The sequence below is a fragment of the Pinus tabuliformis genome, chromosome 8, assembly GCF_031772625.1.
Source record: "Pinus tabuliformis cultivar Carrire ecotype Pingquan chromosome 8, CPIR1, whole genome shotgun sequence".
Classification (NCBI taxonomy): domain Eukaryota; kingdom Viridiplantae; phylum Streptophyta; class Pinopsida; order Pinales; family Pinaceae; genus Pinus; species Pinus tabuliformis.
In genome coordinates, this window is record NC_142294.1 from 1,529,053,873 (window position 1) to 1,529,068,085 (window position 14,213).

Genomic DNA, 14,213 nt, shown 5'->3' on the forward strand with positions numbered 1-14,213 from the left:
GGTTCCGGGGTTGCAGGTATCTCAGAGCGGACTGCATCTTTGTAGGAGAATGGAGGAGCAGAAGAGGATTGCCCTGCAGCTCCACCTCTCAAGCGAAAGGAAAACACTAAAGAACTGTTGATTTTTATGCTGTAAAAAGATAGAGGAAGAGGATCGTCGAGCTGTTTACCTTGGAAGATGAGTCTCTGTAGGGCTGTGGGGATCCCAAGTCTGCGCTCCAGATTTGCTTTGAGGTTCTGCACCAGATCTAAAGGGTGTACCCATTGCATAATGGTTTTGCCTGAGATCTGTGTGATTTGAACCTGAAAGGGGGCAGAGAGCTTTTTTCCAGAAACATTCTGAAGCAGCACGGGGCCAGAGGCTGTAGGGTCTCCTAACTCTTGACGCCCTGGAGGCAGAGGAGGAGAAAAAGGTATCTGCCAATGGTAACTTTCATTCCAGCCCAGATCCGATGCAGAGGAGTTCTTTCGTGCCGTAGATTCTGACAGAGAACTCGATTTCAGGTTCGCACTGCGAAGGGTATCCGAAACAAGAGAAAGATCTGCGTCCTCTTTCTCAGTCGCCGTATCTGCATTCTGTAGGAGGCAGCTGGCACGCGATGCGGCAGTAAAAGATCCAGATCTGGCGTTTTCAGGGCCGAAGGCGACGCAGTGGAGACCTGGCTTTTCAGCAAAGCTCTGGAGCGGAGGTCCTTGAGTGTATTGCGTTTCACCTGCATCAACAGAGCCTTCCAGAGGCCGGACGACGGCCGAAGGCGAGGAGGCGGCGGCTCTGCCTTTAGGGTTCATCTCGGCTCTCTTCCGCAGCAACCAAATTTTCTCAACCTCCACAATTAATTTTTTTCAAAATGTTGATGGTTATATCTATAATAATTTTTTTTTTACATCATGGTTACATCTAGTAATGGTAAAATTCTGCTCTTTACAAATTGCAGGGAAAAAACAAACGTGACATTTTGCCTATTTTATATATATATATGTATGTATGTAAATATGTTATATATTGATTTTGATGAAAATATGGAAAATATTATTTTTCCATCATTTAAATTTATGGTCAATGTCATTTAATAATTTTATATATATATGTATGTATGTAAGTATGCTATATATTGATTTTGATGAAAATATGGAAAATATTATTTTTCCATCATTTAAATTTATGGTCAATGTCATTTAATAATTTAATAATTCAATTTATTTTGGTTTTTAATATAATTAAATTTGTTTGCAATATTGTTTGTTGTTTTTTTTTGCTAGTAGGTTGGTTTCAAGGTCCAGATTTTGAACCTAGGCTCTGATACCATATGTGAGAATCCATCATAGGGTCCTATAACTACAAACTAAATTTATTTAATTTAAACTCAATAAAAATGGAAACAACTTATTTATAACTCAAAATTTATTTGATGACAATATACAATTAAAATTTATTTACAACATATTAAACAAGTAAAAATTTCATTGCAACCATTTACATAAGTAATCAATCAACGGAAGAATATATGTTTCAATAGCTTGGTTAAGATGCTCCCAACTCTGTTGGATGCTCCTCTCGACTACCCAACTGAATTTACCTCCTAGCCAACTAGGGAACCTGTGGAAGTTCTTAGCCCTCTAAGCCCAAGTCCAACCAGGTTTAGTGTGTCCAAGTTAAACAAACACTCTCCAGATCCAAGTTTGTATTCTCTCATTTATCTCTCTATTCTCTCCCTTCTCTTTCTCTACATCCCTCCCCCAAAACAAAATCCTCCAAACCAAAACCAAGACCAAGGATCTCCCCCCTCCTCTCATCATCCTCCTATTTTTATGTATCTTCCTTCCATCCACCTCAACCACCTATCATTAATGTCATGACTACCCCCTCATCCTTTCATTTAGTATTCTTGACTTTTCTTACCATAGCTTATTCAAAGTAGATTTGAGAAGACATTTTGGGAATAAAATATGAGTACTAAATTTAGAATTAAATTGGAGAAGGCCATATCTTCTCCCAAGTAGATTTGGAATAAATTGGAGAAAACCATATCTTCTCAAAACTATTTGAGATATGGATATTTAATTTGGAATAAATTGTAGGAGAACATATTCTATCCAAAATTAAATTTGAGAAGACAAGTTGGGAATTGAATAATAACAATAATAAAATTTATATCAGTAAAATAAAATTACAATATAGGTATATACCAATATTTCTTGATAATTATAAGTGAATTAAGCACTAATAAAAATTAACATGATAAGATTAAGTAAAGCATTACAACCATCACCATCATCAAATATTTTATAAGATTAAGTAAAGCGTTACAACCATCACCATCATCAAATATTTTACCATATCTTAATTTTTAATAGATAATTTTAATATTATCTTTCTTTTGTGAGTAATTTTCATAACATCTTTTTGTCAAACTTTGATTTTATATATATATATATATATATATATATATATATATATATATAATTAATTAATTATATTAAATTAAAAAATAAAATAATTAAATAACTTGAAATATTTAAAAAAAAATAAGTAACAAAACACCTTTATGTTCTCACGTGAAAAAAGACTTTAACATCACATAATACAAAGCTGTCATTGAAAGAACTTTAACCTGGCATAACTATGTGAACCTTTATATTCTCACATGAAAAAAAAAAACTTTAACATCACTATGTGAACGGGCTTTCACCAACCAAACTAACCATCTTTTTGACCTTTTTTTCCGTCCATCAATCATCTTTTTGACATTTCCAGATCCCTTTGCCTCGTATTAAAATCAAATGTAACATTCATAAAACGCTGTCTAATCACATAATTTTCATGATGTGGGATTTCATATCGAATTCTGCAACTTATCACATAATTTTCATGATGTGGGATTTCATATCGAATTCTGCAACTTGCAAGCTTTTGTCCCCTATTGAAGGTGGAGCGCTATTGACAAAGGTAATGTGATACAAGTGCGATGGGCTGATTCAATATAATTATAATACGATATTTATTTGAGTTAATTAATTACGATAATTTATAATTATTCTTGTGAATTCTAGGTTATTAAAAATACAATAAGCAATAATTATCCTTCACTTGGATTAAAATATTTAGACGCAACATTTAGTTTTGTTCAATAATATAATTATTTATGGTAAATTAAAAAAAATAAAAATGGGAATGGATTAAAATCCGTTAAGAATCGCTCAAAGCACTTATATTTTCACACAAAGGTGTATGCATTTAAGACACATACTTTACATTTAGATATTACTCTAATATATAGAGTTTCTCAAATCTAATTTATTCCTAATTTAGAAAGAAAGGTTGAGAGAATCTCTCAGCCATCTCAAACCAACATCTCAAATATAGGATGTAAGCATTAACTCCAACATCCCCTTTTAATGCTTACATTACATAAATTTATTGAAATCATCCACAAACAAAAAAATACACAGTCATTCTTTAACTTACTGGTTTACAACTTATCAGTATAAACTCCATCAAGTTGCCTCATAACCCTCGTAAAGTTGTAGTTAGCAAGTTGGATACCCGAGTTCAACCCTTGAACTCCTGAATCAAGGACCTCCCGAAGTCAATTATTGAACAGTGTCCCAAGCAGTCACATAACCTCACTAGAAGAGCACTTCCACGTCTTCAACGAATGAGGGATTCTTCCCAAGACCCGCAACTACCGTACTATCTAGACAACCATCCACGTTGAGCCTTTTCACTGAGTTGTTCTAAAAAAGTTTAAGAGGTTCAAAATCTTCATTGAATTCATCATTAGAATTCAATGGATATTCATCTGTGGCTATATTTTCTGATTCTTTCCTAGATCACTGGCATGACTTCTATAATTCCACACTGTATGCCCAATTTTCCTGCAATAGTAGCATTCAATTTCACTTTTGTTTGCAATTTTATTTTTCATCCTTGTCTTTGTAAACAATGTGTTTTCTATTGGAGATTTCTCTTCCGTATCCTTTGGTTTTGGTCTCTTTTCTCCTACAAGAAGTGCTGCAATTGTCTCATGCAATTTTTGTGAAGACATTTGACTCAAAGGGAAGACAACATTACTATATCTTGAAGGAAGACTATTTAGTAATATTTCTTTAGCATTTTCATCCTCCACCTTGACACCTGCTTGAGCTAATTATCTTATAAGAGATATTAAATTGTTTACATGAGTGGACATAGATGTCTCTTCATTCATTTTCAGTGTAAATAATTGTAATTTTATGGAAAATTTTGCATTTCAAATGTTCCCATATTTCCTTAGATGGTTTAGTGAGATCTACAAGATGTAATTGCAAATCTGAAAAAGCAAGTCCAATAATGGACTTACCTTTGTCATCTCTATTTTTCCATTCAATTAAGGGTTTAGCATCTTTAGGTGCTACTTCTGAACCATTCACTATGCCCCACAGATTTTTCTTCATTAATTGCATTTGAATTTTTACTTTCGATGAAGAGAAATTTACATCATTGAATTTTTCTAAATCCATAAACTCCATGATCAAAGAAAACTATTAAAATAGCTGAAGATATTTTGGAGACGGCTTAAATTTGATGGATATTTATGTGTATCAATCATTATAAAATTATCCCGATTAAATTTGATGGAAATTTATTTATAACCATCTTTATAAAATTTACTATTGAGTGTTTATTTAAATTTTAAATTTTTAAAATGGTGAATGAATTAAAAAATTAATTATATTTTAGATATAAATATTTGCCATAGTTTATTTAAATAAAATAGTAAAAAATAAAATTAAAAAATTAATATTTTTACAATGTGATACTCTAAGATAAATAATCAAATTATATAAAATTTAGAATATTAGGAAATTATGATGAGACTAAGATAAAGAATCAAATTATACAAAACCTATAATATAAAAGATTATAATGAGACTCCAAAATAAACATAGAATGCTCTATAATATTGAGGTTCCAAGATAAAAACATACTCATCCATAATGGGTCTTTGGATGTGTTACAAAAAGTCCATATCTTTTTTCACTCACAGTGTGAAATTGCACATGATGAGTAATTAAATCTAAAACTTTAAGTTGAGACTCATATAGTATGCTTAAGTTTATGGAGTATTAATAAATTAAAGAAAATGCTAATTTATGAAGATAGAGTAATAAATTAAATAGTTTAAAAAACAATTGTCCTTTATCCATAGTTTAACATTAGGAATTCTGTTTTTCTTATTATATAAATTTATATATTTGTAAGGTGACTAGTTGAGGTATTATTGTGAGTTGTTTAGTAATTTTTTGTTTTAGTTTTATTTATTTTTTATCTAATTCTTAATTCTTTAATTTTTTCTATTTCTCCATTTTTCTATTTCAATTTAGCATGAATTATTATTATATTAAAAATATATTTTAATAAACTTAATTATAAATATATATATATATATATATATATATATCTATATATATATATATATATATATATATATATATATATATAATTGTGTATATGTTAATATAAACAATATTAACATCTCTGTGCGAATAGGAACATCGAGGATGAAAACCACTTCCTTTTAGAGTGCCCCGATACAACCACATTAGATTTTAGTTTCATAATCTTTGTCGCAATAATAACCTTCCTAACCTTTTACGATGTCAAAATTATAGTGAGCTCACGAGGCTTCTCTCCAAGCTTTTTGAGCATAGGAATAAAATCTTAAATCAAACTAAATAATTTGTTTTTTTAGGTCCGATAGACCAAAGTTTGGTCTCAGTAGACGTTAACCACCACCACCAGCAGTTAATCATATTTTATTAATTAGTTTATTTTTGTGATATAATCTTGCTTTATTATTTTTTAGTTTTATTAAGTTATATTACTAATTATTTTGTTTAATTATTAATATAAATTTGACTTTTCTTATTTATTTATTTGAGTCAAATAACTATTTCCAAAATTTTGTTATAATATTTTAGTCGGTTGAAAATTAAAATTAATTGTTTCTTTTCAACGTACACTATAATAAAATTAAATTGGATCACTTTATTAGAACTTATAATTTTTTATTAAAATACATACATTTTTAAATATTAAATTATATATTTAGCAAAAAAAAATTAGGTAACGCATGTAAATGGTAATATATATAAAGAATGGTAGTTGGAGTAGGAAGCTCCAACTACGAGATACAGATTTTGAAAGAAATTTCGTCAAACCCATCACATCTATGTGCGGTAGAGGGTGCAGTCTTTATAAAAAGGCGTAGCAAAAGAAATTGCAGTGTTAGGGTTTCAAGATGGAAGTGGCCGCCCTGCTATCCATTGTTGCAAGAGGCATCGCCTCGAGTGCAAACACGATATACGAAGTGTTAAGGAGATGGTTTATCTGGGTCATATGCGCTGGCCCCATTCCTAAACACGTAGCGATCATCATGGACGGCAATCGAAGATACGCAGCCCATCGTCAGATGGAGAAGACGAGCGGCCATCAATTCGGATACGACACCCTCATGCATACCTTGAGGGATTGCTATGATTTAGGCATCAAATGCGTGAGCGTGTACGCATTCAGCATCGAGAATTTCAAGCGCTCGAAAGAGGAGGTCGAGACGCTGATGAATCTGATGCAGGAGAAGCTGGAAGCGCTGATAGAGAAGGAAAGCATGGTCACAAAATATGGAATTCGCGTGCAGATACTGGGAGAGCTGAGCCTTCTTCCCGAGCGCGTCAGGAGAGCGGCAGAAAAAGCTATGGCTATGAGCCAAGGCAATGAGAAAGCCATTCTTAATATTTTCGCTCCTTACACTTCCACTCACGAAATCGTCAAAGCAGTAGAAAACGTCTGCCATGAAGCTGTGAGCAGGAGGATTGAGGTTCATGAAAAATACGAATTCGCTGACAATAGTTTTCACAGCCAAAGCGACGAAGATGGTGCAGCATCCGAAGAAATTGATGGGCTTCAATCATCAGTCACGGCAGAGGAAATTGAGCGTATCTGTACACCGCTAACTGTGGAGAGCCGCAGCTATTGATCCGAACATCTGGGGAGATAAGGCTCAGTAACTTTCTGTTATGGCAGTCTTCTTTCACGTTCCTCTGTGTGACACCCGTTCTGTGGCCAGAGTTCTCGTTCAGGCATTTGTTGAAGGCCATTCTGGACTATCAGAAAGCGTATCCTTTGATCCAGCAGAAGAGAAGACAGCTAGAAAGACTGATCTCGCGCAATGCATCAGTATGATGCAGAATGCGGGAGCAACGAACAGTACTGGTGCCGCCATAGTAGTTCTGTGTTTGCAGGTTTACCTGTCACGGCCTTGTTTAACTATTCTATGGGTTTTCTTAGTTGTTTATTCCTAAAAATAAATTAGTCTCTTCTCTGGGTTTTCTTAGCCTGTCACGGCCTTGTTTAACTATTTTATGGGTCTTCTTAGTAGTTTTTTCCTAAAATTAAATTAGTCTCTTCTATGGGTTTTCTTAGCCTGTCACTGCTTTGTTAAACTATTTCATGTGTTTTCTTAGTTGTTTTTTCCTAAAAATAAATTAGTCTCTTCTGAGGGTTTTCTTGGCCTGTCACTGCTTTGTTAAAATATTCTATGGGTTTTCTTAGTTGTTTTTTTATAAAAATCAATTTACAAATTTTAAATTAATAAAATATTACAATATTATTTATGAAACGTATTATTGCTAGCCAATAAAATAAAACATAGAATAATATTTATGAAATACATTTAGTTTATAGTGTCTCCTAAAAATAAATTATTCTCTTGTTTAGTGAGAGATTGCTAGTATCAAATTTTAAGTCAATAAAATATTACAATACTATTTATGAAATGCATTATTACTAGCCAATTAAACATACAATAATATTTAAACATATAATAATATTTATCAAATGCATTTAGTTCATGGTGTCTCCAACCTAGATGGAATATATAATAATCATTCTAATAATATATTTTTACTTCTAGAGTGATCATTCCACATAATCACTAATACAACACTAATACACTAATCACTAATACAACACCAACAAGTACTAGATATTCTTAGGGAGAGATTCATATATATTTAAAGTAACTGGTAAACATGTATGGCGTGTATTTGGGATAGTTGAAGTAAGTATTTGGAGAAGAGCATTTTTAATTTGAGTTTTCATGATAGATAAATCAAAGGCAACCCAATATTTAAGGAAATCTTTCCTCTTGACAACTTCTTTGACATCCAATGAACTATAAAGGTTGTTCATTTGGGATGTCCCTTGCTTCTATCTACTATAACTTGGGAATAACCAAGACATCTATTGGGACATTATGTTCCTATATTAGTTCATTGTTATGATAGGCCTTCCTAATTGAAATAACACGGTAATGACCTCTAATATAACCAACAAGATGCAATAACTAAGTGGGAGTTGACTTAATCTTTGCGTGTAAGGGTAAACATCAATATACGCATTAAAGCGCATGGTGAGGCCCTCTTGATTTAATTTCATTTGCATACCTAGAGAACCCATGAGATAGGATAGACTAGAATCATGCGTGCCAGACTTTGGTCACAACTTCACACCTAGTATAGCTCTAGAGTGATTATAGAAATCACTAGTAAGGTCCATAGTCATATCCCTCAAATCATCATGAACAAATTGCATTGATGTGATGCCTACTCTTAAACAAGTCCTTGTGGCACAACACATATTCACTCCTTTGAAGCAATGGGCATTAAATTGTGAAAGTATTTTTTATCCAATCACTACACATGCCAATTGAACATTATAATGTTGATGTTGATGTTTACTTGTATGCATGCGACATGGAATTATGTCTTGTGACTATAATGATTTTGGAGCACTTCTCTTATCTTAATGTATTTCAAGCATATAAATAATTTCTAAAAGATTAAAAATAATCTCTTAACTTCTTAAGGTCTAGCAGGGCCATTTTCAATCTTAGTAGAAATTAATTATCATCATCATCACCGTCACATCATAATCATATAAAGGTATCACGTGTGCCAAAATTTGGGCACAAAATTACACCTACCATAACTCTAGAGTGACTATATAAATCACCAGTAAGGTCACCAATCATATCCCTCAAATAATCATGAACAAAATGCATTGATATGATTCTTAATCTTGAAGAAGTCCTCCTAGCACAACACATATTTACTCTTTTGAAGCAATGGGAATTAGATCATGAAAGTGCTTTATTGGATGATCCCTATATATGCCAATCAAACATTCTGATGTTGATGTTGATGTTTACTTATATGCATGGGACATGGAATTATGGCTTGTGTCTATAATGATTTTGGAGCACTTGTCTTATCTTAATTTCTTTTAAGTATAGAAGCAAATTCTAAAAAATCCAAAATAATCCCTTAACTTGATAAGGCCTGACAGGGCCATATTCAATCTTATTAGACGTTAATCACTAGGATCATCATTATAATCATATGAATATATATCATTCTTTGTATTTTAGGATTCATTATGACCAATGGGAGAACATTTTAAACAAATGAATATTACCTCACTCCATTTCAACATTCCATGCAGTCTTGAATAGTTATGAATATTTGTGGCTAACTTATTTATTAAGTCCTAAAGATGTCAATCAAACAAAGAATATTAAATCAATAACAACATAGGTTGAACATCATTTTATGAGTTCACATTGAGCACGCATGCTATTGTGTGATTTGTATCAACAATAAGCATTGTATCTATAAATTAGGGTGAGTTTCCAACAACACTAGATTTATTTTGTTTAAAGTAGAAGCAACCTTGGCAAGTTGAGGCGCTTGTATATGCGTTGGAAATGATAGGAATACTCAAGTGGAGAGATAAGAATGCACACCTCCTTGATGAGGTGGGATGCTTAGAGAATCTAGTAACTTGAAAGTTGATTGTATTGGATCATTAGAAGAAACATTGACAATTTCATATCACTTGTCCAAAGACATCAAGGGATGATAAATTGAAAATAAAAAAGCCTTAGTTGGTGAAAGAGAAGGCGAGGATAGGGAAATATGGGACAATGAATCCAATAATTTTTTCCACTAATCATGAGGTATAATGACTAAATCATCTTTAGTATAGTGAATTGGTGATATGGAGGAGTGAAATATAAAACCAAAATGGCCTAGAAATCTATTGACTGGACTATAAGGAATATCTCTCTTCTTCCACCAATATGGTAGTTAATAATGATGTGTATACAACCAGACTACATAACCATTTGTGGCAGTTGAAGCGGGGTGATATATGGGAGGGAGACAGAGCTGGTTTGTATACAATATCAAGAGAGATGTATGAAGGCCATGGGAGACATGGATAAACATGGTGGAATTCAAGTGGGCTAAGGTGGCCTATAAGTAGCAAGTTTAGGGTATATGGAAACTGGGGTGAACAATAGGAAAATGATAGTAGATAGGTATAGGAGTGGGGGGTTGTAGGGAGGAATGGTTATAAGTAGATGGTTTAGAGTTTGTGGAAGGTGTGGTGAACAACAGGAAAAACATAACACATAGCTAGAGGAGAAGGTGATTGTAGGGAGGAAGTTGAGGGAATGTAGTTGTGAAAAACAAGGTGTTAAAATAGTTAAACTAATACATAAATATGAACCAAATATGCAAGACGGGTTGAAAGAAGATGTGTAACATTGTAGGACATTGTAAATTTAGTTATGTATGAGACAATCCTCTAGGAGATCTACAAAATAAATTTGTAAGTATGGCTGAACTTCTAGATCTGTATTATGGAGAGTTAGAAGTGCACTAGATCATGTGATACATGAATTAGGATTTATTGATGTAAATTCAATCTAGCGAGGGATATGTATGTTAAGAGTGAAACGTTATATTTTAGTAATTGATACAAGTAATAGATGCAAAGAGACAAAAAAATAGATTTGAATATTTGTCCCAATAAACAAACATATTTTATGTTTAGAACATTTGTATAGTTATAAGAGTAAAATAGAAAATGGGGGTAGATAATAGTTGATTGAATCAACAAATATGCTAATTATCTTGATAAATAATAAGATATCTTGTTAATAACGTACTAATAAGTAGAAACTAGGCATATATCCCCCACGTGGATCAATCCTAATGAGATTTAGGAGCCATATCAATATGCTTTTCAAAGTCATTTATTTTAGGTTCTTCTAGCCATTAGAAAAAAAAGGTCATTGTGAAAAGAAGAGTGATTACATTCTTGTCCTTTGAAAATAAGGGATAAAAATATACTAATAGCCTAATAACTTGGTCGATATCACCTAAATGGCTCAATCCTAGAAAAATTTAGGAGCCATATCAACATGCTATTCAAAGTCCTATTTTCTTCTCTTTTAGCCATTCATAAAATGGGTCATTATGAAAACAAGAGTGATTGTATGCTTTTGTTTTTCCAAAATATTCACTCTTTTGTATTTCCCAAATGTCAAAAGTGCCTATTTTTGAAGGTAATTACTTATTATGTTAAAAAGAATATTTAAACTCCATTTGTAATTTTGTTCTTGTATTGGGAATTTCTTATCCATTTTACTCTCAAGCTATGATTTATGAAGTCATGGTGTTGTTTTTCAAGACATTTTTTACTATATAACAATGCTAAGGCACTCTCCAAAGGAAAATAACCTCCCTAATTTAGGTTTCAAGGTGGCTCTTCTTGCAGCAATTTTAACCCTCAAATATATTCAATGTTGACTACCTACTATAATTTTACCTTGCTTCTATAAGCTTCAACATTTCAAGGATAATGATTGATGATTAATGGAAAAAATATAATAAAGTAATATTACAAAATTTAGGTACAATGATTGATGATTGATGGACAAAATATAATAAACGAATATTACAACCAAGGACGTAAGAAATCACATTAAAGTCTTCAAAGTAGGAATTTATCCATTAGCAATCATTATACCATGTTGCAGAAACATAAAGATGATTGAGTAAGAGATACATAATAAGTTTAAGGATAACATATGCACAAAAAACCACAAATATTATAAATGTTGATGAGAGTGAGGGTCCTTAACATTTACTGGTAAGACATCAAACATACCGTGCATTAGGAATTGAGTCCAACAATTTAACTTAGTTCATAAGAACTATAGGCTAACTTCGATCATTTAAGACATGTAAAATATTTCATCTCACAATACAGATTGAAAATAAAGAATAGATATGAGAAGTAATTCCATCACAATAGATATCATAAGATTTGTATATTCATGATTAGAACTCTTTAGACATCCTTAAAACCTCTATAACCATATATTGCAAAGTACGAAAGGATAGTAAATATCTTGAACTGCATTTACTTTTTCAAAAAAATTGCAAAAGTTTACGACCCTAATAAGGAAATTGTAACATAAATTTCTTCTCAATTTTTTTGAATACAAATCTAGCCAACTAGATGCAAAAATGAACTAGGAGAAGAAAATAGGTGCAAAACAGAAAGATATACAAGAACATAGAAAAATAAATTCTACAATAACTATGGTGAGTTCTTTGGTAGAATCATGGATTTGCTAGAATATATAATGGGCTATTGGACTTTGGTAAAGCTTAATGTCTAGGCTACAAAATTTCTTCGTCTCCTCCTAGTCTTCAACATTTCCCTTTATCTTTCCTTGAATATTGGTTTCCAACCTCCTTTAATGTAATATCTTTCCAAGAATGGAATGACCATACAATCACCTTCACTGACATGGGCATTGGTAATTGGTAATATCATTAAAGTTTTTTATCTAAGTTCCTTTATTGGTCTAGGCTGAGAATTCCTGGGAATTCACTGACCTAGGAATTGGTGATTGTTCATAGCATTTGTTATTCAAGTCACCACAATCACCATATCATTCAAGATATTCAAAATAAGAAATCTCTTTACAAACTTGAATGATATGATCATTGGTCATGTGATTCACCTTCCTAGGCTAAGAATTATTATGTCGAGATCCCAATAAACTAGCTCATATAATGTTGAAAATGATTCCATATTTCCTTGTTATCAAATTTTTTCTATTGATTCTGACTATTTGCACCAAAATTGAATCCACTCCTTCCCTAAAAAGAACTTTGCTCCCAAATGTTATAAGGGTTCAATTGTTGCTACTATTGGGTTTTGTGAAGAAAGTATATATCATGAAGATTCAACTGGTTGGATTCTACCCAAAGAAGAATAGGAACCAAGTACAATGTCTAATAATTGTAAGATTAACATTGTCAGACATAGATTCGGAGTGAGCCGACTCAAATTCTCCATGCCAAATAATCATTTGCATTTCATCTGATCCATTAACAACGTAAACACCAACCTCAACCCCTAACTCGTTTTATGCAAGTTGTATGAGAGAGTAAATGAATATCTGTAACTTGAGTTTAAATTTTTAGGGTGGGAGGGGGTGAAACCAATGGAAACATGCATTGATTTCATCTCTAGCTACCCACAAGTTTTTGATTTTGAAAATTTCATGGGCATGAAAGTGTGCGATGATCGTAGATGGAGATGGAAACAGAGACAAAGGGGAGTAGCATTGGCCACCCAATAACCTCCCTTCACATTCTTCGAATGCAGTGGGTCCCTCCTTTTACATTTATTGTATATTTAAGATTTGTTTCTTTGCCTTAGTGACCTATAATGATGACTCATTTCTCTACAAGTAGGGACTTTACTTTTTGTACGATGATTGTGCTTATTCATTTTGAACATTGAGATAATATTCTTTTTCATTATATATATGCTTCTAATCCTAATATTAATTTCAATTGGTTGATGTATGCCGTTCACTTTTTGGATAATTCAATATCATCTTCATACAAGTGTAGGAATCATAGTCCTTTTGTGTCTTTATGAGAAGACTTGATAACATTATAAAACTATTTGGTCAAGTCCACATATAAACCTGGAGATTTTATTTTTTCTTTTACACAATACCTTTCCAGTGGTTAAGGATTGAAATTTTGCTTTTGACATGGTACTTTATATGTTGTAACAACCTTGGTGAAAATCCTATCTAATAAAATTTAATAAAGGAAAACTAATAACCACGGTTGATGGGACAATTATTCCAAGCTAAGTGTTGGGCAAAATCCTAGTGATGGGGATCATTTGTGATTGTTTAATGGCTAAGGAAATTGGCAAAGGCAATGGCTAAGGATTTGAAAAAGCAAAATGACATTTTTGGCACATTTATTTATGAAAATAACGGAAATTAGGAG

The 14,213-nt window shown here is 32.3% G+C and overlaps 1 pseudogene; it reads left to right on the forward strand.

Moving 5' to 3' along the window:
- Nucleotides 1–6,280: 6,280 nt before the first annotated feature.
- LOC149241749 (dehydrodolichyl diphosphate synthase 6 pseudogene) lies at nucleotides 6,281–7,448 on the forward strand (annotated as a pseudogene).
- The last annotated feature ends 6,765 nt before the right edge of the window (nucleotides 7,449–14,213 follow it).